We start from the raw sequence: 9,316 nt of genomic DNA, 5'->3' as shown, positions 1-9,316 counted from the left end.
AGGCGCAGGTTCCACCGCTCTCACATGTTTGTCTGGAGCACTGCATATACAAAAAACAACAAACAGACCAACTCTTACTTTGAAACAAAGGTTTATTAGCCATATTGTTTATCTCAATTGACAGTAAACTCACAAAGAACAAAGATTAAAGATTGATATTTCCATTACAATTCTACACAGTATATGTGGCTTTTTCAAAAAGCCATTGCAAAAAGAGACCTTAATGATTATTAAGTATTTTATATTGAAAATAATGTAATCACTACAAGTTACAAATGCATACCACTAACTGCTGCATATTAGGCTACTGTTATATTTTGTTTGCTTGTTTGTTTGTTTGTTTGTTTGTTTTACACACAAAGCCGAGACCTTCAGGGCATCTGGACATTCTCATTTTCACTGATCTGAAGTAGGAAGTAGCTCCCTCTAGTGTTTCATACCTATTAAAACACAACAGAGGAGAAAACAAAACGTTGTGTCAATGTAGTGGCATTAGGGGTCGCTTTTGGGAGCCTGAAACACCTAAGATCTTTCAGAAAAGTCCAATGAGAATTGGCGAGTGGTATTTGCATGCCACTCCCCCAGACATACGGGTCTAAAAGGAGCTGGAATGCATCCACTCATTCAGGTTTTGAGCTGAGACAAGGTCCAGGTCCAAGGAGCGGGTAGTACAGCATTGTGGCAAGAGGGACACAACGTCTCGTTCCCTCAAACAGAGGTTACAACAGTAACCGAGTAACCATTCCCCTTCTGTCACTCAATTGACGTTGTGTCGATGTAGTGAGAATAGGGGTCCCTATTCAAAATGGCACAACAGCTGAACTGTGTTATGTGAACTGCCGATGCAGGTGCAAGCAGGCTACTGCTAGATACTAGATGTTCATCGTGTCACATCACGTCACGCCTTCATCACGGCTGGAGGGACAGGTTCTATCTCTGCGCGCAGGACGCCGGTGTTCTCGCCCTTTGCCAAAGTGAAGCGGACGCTGCTGAACCGGGCGGGCACCTGGCGAACTGAATTACGTAGCTGAGTCGGACAGTCCTGGCCAGCCAATGCGATGGGTTGGAAAGCGCTAGCCATACGTCCAAGCTCTGGGCGATCGAGGGGACAATCGCGTCTGACATACCTGGGGGTGGATCCTCATGGCGGGGAGGAGCACAAAACACCACGTCAAGGAGACTTGCTTTATCCTGAGGTGGATGCGCTGTGGGGAACTTGGAACCGCATTCCAGCAGCTTATTACGGCAACCGGACACCGAGCACTCGTACTCGTACTCGCACTCCAAAAGGGCCTTTTGGACCGTCCTCGAGACTCGTCACAACCAGCTAGCTGGTGGTGTGGATGAGGTGCGGCCGGGCATGCAAAGGCGGGGTACCATGTTTGTGGGGCCCTGCTGCGAGTGCTCGGTGTCCGGTTGCCGTAATAAGCCGCTGGAATGCGCCGTATATCCAACAGCATACCCTTCTTGTTAAGAGGTGAATGGACCGGCAGTGGAATTCAGCTCGCTGACACACAACCGCTCGGCTCCGAAGAAAAAATCTGAATGAGTGGATGCATTCCAGCGCCTTTTATACCCATATGTCCAGGGGATTGGCATGCAAATTCCACTCCCCAATTCTCATTGACCTTTTCTCAAAGATTTGGGGCTCCCAAGAGCGACCCCTAACGTCACTACATCAACACAACGTTGAGTGAGTGACAGAAAGGGAACCTTATTTTACCGGTGCAATATCATAAATAAATAAATATTGTCAAATGTACAACTGGAGATCTAATTAAAGACGGACAAAACAGAGGTTGTGACTGGAAAACAATATCAACACAACAGTGCATACAAATTATTTATTAATAATAATAATAATAATAATTAATACAAATTAAACAATAATAAATAATAATCACTGACCTGACAGATGAAAGGGAGCTTCTCGTCACAGCAAGCATCCACCCATCCAAAAGTATGATCTTGATCCTGAAGCAGTTTTCCACAAAACTTGTTCATTTGGTCCACAGGAAAGTTGCTGTGCCACAGTGCATAGTCCACATACGGCCCACCGGTCCACAGCCAGGGAGAGCAAGTGAAGAGCATATTTCGTTCAAGCCCTATCCACACTCCATTGCTGATTTCTTCACCCTGCAGCATTTGAGTGATATAATCTTGTACCGTGTCATTTAAAATATACACCAAAGTCTGGTGATGATTTTTGCAATACAGCAGTGCATCAATCCAGTTTAATGAATTATTGATAAAGATAAAGTGATCTGATAAGGTAGACGGGAAACAACAAAACACAAAAGTAAGCTAAAGCAAACACCATATCTTATTTTAATTAAGCAATAATGTGCAAGAGGCCATGCTACTGAATATTGTGACTGTATTTTCAATATGGCACTGCCTTGAGTGCCTTCTTGCATTTATAAAACGGTTACCTCTTAATAAAAATATTAAGGACAATCTAAAATCTGACAACAATCATCATTAAATGTCATCCTTTCATCAGAAAATATAATCTTTGACAGTAAATAGTAAAGGGAATGTTGCAATGCAACAACAATAACTGCTATGGGTGCTTCGCAGTGATACAGCACACAAAAAAAGACTTACCTTTAAGTCTTTCATATTCAGCCCATGCTTCCGTTTCTAATTCATCACCCACATCTGAACTGCCAGTTTCTATAAAGATCAAAATTCACTTGGTTTATTTATTTTTATATTAATCTATATTAATTTCTCTTTATATTACTATATTAATTATATTGCTGTTAGTTATGGTGGGGTGGCACCTTTAAGGAAATTGCTGAGAAGGTATACTATTAGTTTTAAAAACATACTTTTAATTAAAGGGCAGCTCATTGTATTTTTAATTCCTCTGAACTGTTCTTAGGGTAGAGAGGAAAATTATAACATTATTTAAAGAAATAAATAACCTTTATAGATCTTTTGCCTCTAAAACAGTCTTACATCAGGCTTCATTTATATACGGGCCCCCAGTCTGATTCATACATGACTGCTTTAGAGAACTAGGAAATGTGTAAAAATCCATATTTAGGACTGAACATACCTCCACAAATTACACCTGCATCTTTCTCATGCTCACAGATGTGAGTTCCCCATTCAGTCAATTTGCAGTTCTTTAGTGTTGAATCATTCCTGCTACAGTTTACATCATTTATCCAAATTGGTCCTGATCCTTGTCCGAAATAAGCACCAGTCTTTGCCTCTAGAACATCTCCACAGCCCATCTCTCTACACACCACTGCAGCATCTGATAGATCCCATCCATTATCACACACTGTTCCCCACTGACCATCATTAAGAACCTCCACTCTTCCTGAACAAGTGTTACTGCCATTCACCAATCGAACTTTACCTAATATGAAACATTCAAAAATGTAGGTCAGGGTTCAGACAAACTAAGAATTTTCATCATTGACATCAGGCAATGACAAAAACAGACTGAATATAACTTTTGGTCAATTTCATATTTTCCATTAAATGGGTCATGGCACGAGGAATAAAATTTTCCTTAATCTTTTGACATATTAATCACTGCTTGTGATGTCACAAGGACCAAATACATCTTCACATGACTGCCTCTTCACCTATTTTTTGTCATTGCACCCTTGGCATCGCCCCACTGGTGATCAGGCATTCACACAGGGGAAGAGGAGAGGGCCTGTCATGGGAGAGTCAAATCCACTTTTAAGGGGACTTACACAGGACACCTTCGTGTGCCTTGATTTAACAGTTTATCTACATAAACATGCACTAGATTAAGCGCTTTGACCATTATCATGCATCATGCATATAATTCGTTAATCTTTTTAAAACATGCACTAGATGGAAGTCTTTGATCATTTTCATGTGTTTCCGGCAATGTGTTTTATGAGTGGTACAAGCAGGGATGGGTAGCTTAGCAAGTAAATACGCTGACTACCCCTCCTGGAGTCGCAAGTTCGAATCCAGGGTGTGCTGAGTGACTCCAGTCAGAGTCTCCTAAGCAACCAAATTTACCCGGTTGCTAGGGAGGGTAGAGTCACATGGGTTAACCTCCTCGTGGTCCCTATAATGTGGTTCTCATTCTCGGTGGGGTGCGTGGTGAGTTGTGCATGGAGAATAGAGTGGAGCCTCTGTCTCCATGGTAACACGCTCAACAAGCCACATGATAAGATGCACGAATTGAAGGTCTCAGACGTGGAGGCAACTGAGATTTGTCCTCCACCACCCGCATTGAGGCGAGTCACTATGCCACCACAAGGATTTAGAGCGCATTGGGAATTGGGCGTTCCAAATTGGGGAGAAAAGGGGAGGAAAAACAAAGAGTGGTACAAGCACAACTTTTAAAAACATGCCTCATTCTGCTGCTGCCATTGACTGGAAGAAAAACATGCCGTTCTGTGTGTAAACAAACACAGAAGATGTGAGATATGAAGACAAGCTTCTCTGCTTTGGCCTGTTGAAGCCAGTTGAAGCACCCAACATCACCATGGATTGTTTTACATTGGCATATTTAGAACAATTCAGTGTAGATTGTATGTTTTTTGGCTCATATCAGCGTGGATTACTTGTGAACCAGTCACAATATGAATCAAGCTTTGCAAAGGAACTGTTATTGAAGGATGGGGCACTAAATCACTACAAAACCACAAGTTAACAGTTGCATTCAAGAATATTGAAATGTCACGACTGATAGATTATGGTGCCGCTGTGCTTGAGCGAACGGTTTAATTAGGATATTATGTATTGGGTATACATTATGTGTAAACCCTGAAATGTAGTTTTATAATGTTGTGGAGCTTGTTGTAATATTTTTCCGAATTGAGTTTCAAATATGTCTGAATTGGAGGTAGCTGCACAATGCTAGCCAATCATAACAGTTGGCGTTAATTGAAGTCTTAAAGGGCCATATAGCTAAAAACCTTGCATTTCAGACAGGGGATCAGAGACAGGGTGGAAAATTATTATATATTCCTAAATTGTACCTGTTTTGATGCAATACTGATATTATTAGTGGACCTCAGAGAAGATAATAAAATAATAAAAAAGAGTATGTCATGACCCCTTTAATATCAACAATCACATGTTAAGAAAAGAAAAAATATTATTGAATTATTCTTGCAAGTGAAATATATCTGCTATTGTACAGTGTCATGTATGGCACAAGGTTGTGAAGCACTATTATGCAGATTCACACTTACCTTCACAGATAACACCAGCATCTTTTTCATGTCCACAATTTTGCACGACCATTCCACGTGATTCACAGTTATTCAGTCTAGATTCTGTTCCATTACAGTTCAAATTATTCATCCATACTGGACCTGATCCCTGTCCAAAATAAGCTCCACTTTTTGCCTCTAGAACATCTCCACAGCCCATCTCTCTACACACCACTGCAGCATCTGATAGATTCCAGCCATTATCACACACTGTTCCCCACTGTACCATCATTAAGAACCTCCACTCTCCCAGAACAAGAGTTGGTGCCATTCAGCATTCGAACTTTGCCTGTTGCATACGTTAAACAGGGAGTTTGGATAAAAAATACATAATTATTGAAACCAAACCAAGTAAAAGAAAGAAATTGACCACTAAGAAATGTAACAGCATTATTTAATTATTTCAGTTTGACAGATCAAATATCTGTATTGTGTTACTGCTACATACAGCCATACCTACACAGCTGACTCCAGCATCTTGCTGATGCCCACAATTGTGTACTCCCCATCCACTTGATGAACAGTTTTTTAGTGTAGATTCAATCCCTGTACATTGTACATCATCCATCCATATTTTTCCTGAACCTTGTCCAAAATAAGCACCAGTCTTTGCCTCTATAACATCTCCACAGCCCATCTCTCTACACACCACTGCAGCATCTGATAGATCCCATCCTTTATCACACACTGTTCCCCATGTGCCATTATGGCGAACCTCCACTCTCCCAGAACAAGAGTTGTCACCATTCACCAACTTAACAGCTATTTACAATCCCAAAACAAACAAACAAACAAACATACAATACAATAACATATGCATTTTCACTTGTTTTAATAATTCAATGAAAAAATTGCCGTTCTTATTTTGAAAGAACCAGTGTTTGATTTTGTCATGTTCCATATCCTCAAGCAATTTAGCATTTCAATTGACAAAAATGTACAATATTGAATATTTTCAATATATTAAAATCTGTGAATATTTTTGACTCACATTGGCAAATGACTCCAGCAGCCTTTGAATGCACACAGTTGTTTTTTCCCCATCCATTTGATGCACAGTCTTTCAATGTAGATTCACTCCCGGAACAACTTACGTAATCCATCAATACTGATCCTGAGCCTTGTCCAAAATAAGCACCAGTCTTTGCCTCTAAAACATCTCCACAGCCCATCTCTCTACACACAACAGCAGCATCTGATAGATCCCATCCATTATCACACACGTTTCCCCACTGACCATCATAGAGAACCTCCACTCTCCCAGAACAATAATTAGTACCATTTAGCAGTCGAATGTTGCCTGACATGCATAAAAATGTAGATCAGACAGGGAGTTCTGACGGACTACAAAGTCATCATCATTGACACCAAATATCTCTAAGGCTCAGTTTTTTGCTATTGATAATTTAACTTGTTTAATTAATACCATGTTTTACATATTATGAAATGCAACAGAATCAAATTATTGTGCCAGAACCATAGCTTCTTTTATTTCACCAACAGTTGCCAATAATATTTATATTACTTTTATACAACAATACTATACAGAAGTTAATATCAAGTAATTGAAGCAACACCCACACTACATTTTCATTTCCAAAGTATGTGGTAATGGTGAGCATTTTTGAAAGTGGTGGAACTAACAAAAATAGTTCCAAAAGAACTTGTGGTGAACACAATACAAGTGGAGTCAGGAAATACAGATATTATTTTGAATTTGTATAATAGAGTGGAAAAAAGCTAAAATTTTTGTGTTGTGTGTTCCTATAGGGGTTTCAGAATGTAATGTGATTACTTTTTCCATGAAGTAATGAGTAGCTTATCTCGCTGATTTCTGTAGTATTTTTTTTTTTCCTCATTATTATTATTATTTTTTTTTATTGAGTAACTTGCCAGAAATGTTTATACTCATTGTCAGCATTCAACACCACTTCAAATGGATGGACCAATCAAATTACTGAATTTATAAATTGTATAAAGACTCTGAAGCTTATTATGCAGTAATAAACTTACCTCCACAGATGACACCAGCATCTTTTTCATGCCCGCAAGTGTGGTTACCCAATCCATTTGGTCTACAGCTTATTAGAGTAGATTCATTCCTATAACATTTTACACTGTCCATCCATATTTGTCCTGTACCTTTTCCAAAATATGCACCACTCTTTATTTCCATAACATTGCCACAACCCAGTGCTGTACACACCACTGCAGCATCTGATAGATCCCAATAATCATCACACACTGTCCCCCATGTGCCATTATAGAGAACCTCCACTCTCCCAGAACAAGAGTTGAATCCATTCACCAACTTGACAGCTGTGAAGCACCCAAATAATAAAAAGACAGATGTTTTAATGTCTTTTAATCATTTTGAAAATGTAATTATTATCGTTGTAGTCAAGGATTAAAAAACAAAACAATGAACTGAACCCAAAGTACAATATCAAAAGTATATTTCATTTCTATGAATGTTTTTGACTTACATTGGCAGATGACACCAGCATCCTTTTCATGGTTGCACTTTTTTGTCCATCGACTCGATTTACATTTTCTTAGGATAGATTCAGTCCCCAAACATTGTACATTATTCAGCCATATCTTCCCTAAACCTTTTCCAAAAAAAGCACCACCCTTGGCCTCTATAACGTTCCCACAGCCCAGTTCTCTACACACCACAGCGGCATCTCTAGAATCCCAGCCATTATCACACACTGTTAGCCAACTTTTTTTATAGAGAAACTCTACTCTTCCTGAACATGCGTTGTTGCCATTAACAAGTCTGACTTGAGCTCCTCTACTGGTGGTTATAAAACCTGTACATGATGAAGAGTCACAGATGCATTCATTACATTAACAATGAAGTCAACATATAGGCTAAATGAGTTAAATGCACTTGTCAAATGATTTTGTATTTAAATATGGAAATATAATGGTATTATTAACCAAGTGTTTATTTGAAGGAAAATACACCAGTGAATGGGATTTGTTTCAATGTGTAATACGAGTGTCCTTACCTAGAAGCAGAAAGATTTGCATGGACCAGAACATATTGGCTGTAAATAAATGTATTATGATATTAGATTTGAAAGTTTATTCACTGGTTTCCTGTACTTAGACTCCTCCCAATGCTTTGTGCTATTTCCTTGTTTCTCAATTAATGAGAGAAGCACATTAATCATTAATCTATAGCAAAGCATTACAGTTTTTCGAGTGCTTACAAGTTACTGAATAAAAATAATGGCTATAATGTATAACCTCCTCTGTGGTCTACTCAGTCGGCCATGCTGTACAGTATAAATATGCAATTTGTAGTCCACATGTCCAACGTAGCCAAGAGGAATGAAAATACTGGGTATCAGACATATTCAAAACATCAAATCCAGTAATTAGCTAAATCTGTGGCTTAGACACAGTTATTTGTTTATTTACTATTAGGACAACTTTCAATGACAATGACAAGGTATCATGCAAGTAGAAATTGTTATAGAAATATAATAGTGGAATTCAGTACATCTAATTGTATTTACTCTATTTATATTATAATTAAATATGTATTACAGCCCACTTTAGTGTAGAATATCCAAAATATTTTTTTTAACAATAATTTAATCCATGACTTATGCATTTATTGAGCAATAATCATTATTAACCAAATAAATAAACACTTACTTTTGAAAACACTGATGATATATGACATACTCTAAGTTATAGGATTTTACCTGTTTAGAGTTCTCAGTCTCCTTCCTCTTGAGTCAGGATTTGAATAGTGCTGTTTGGGACAGTTATACTGGCTGCGGTCCTCTTCTTCCCCCCAGACCACACCCACACCCACACCACTAGTTTACCGGCAGTGAATTTCTAAGTAACTAGGTAAATGGAATACTAAATTTGATAACATATGCTCTTAAGGTGGCATGAACTCCACAAATCTGATACTCATGTTATCCAGCACGATTGAGAATGTTCCAAAGAGCATCTTGTGTGCTTCAGTGGAAGCAAGGAAATCTGACCTTTTGTACCAAGGCGTTAATTATGTCAATGTCATGGCTTGTGTGTGTGTGTGTTTGTTTGGTATTTTACCTTATGTACAT

At 38.8% G+C, this 9,316-nt stretch overlaps 1 pseudogene; it reads right to left on the bottom strand.

The window, feature by feature from the left end:
* Positions 1-8,982, bottom strand: LOC127638816 (deleted in malignant brain tumors 1 protein-like; annotated as a pseudogene).
* Positions 8,983-9,316: the final 334 nt, after the last annotated feature.

This window comes from Xyrauchen texanus, chromosome 47, assembly GCF_025860055.1.
Source record: "Xyrauchen texanus isolate HMW12.3.18 chromosome 47, RBS_HiC_50CHRs, whole genome shotgun sequence".
NCBI lineage: Eukaryota > Metazoa > Chordata > Actinopteri > Cypriniformes > Catostomidae > Xyrauchen > Xyrauchen texanus.
Note: the sequence above shows the minus strand (reverse complement) of the source record. Positions and strands in the feature narration are given on the sequence as shown.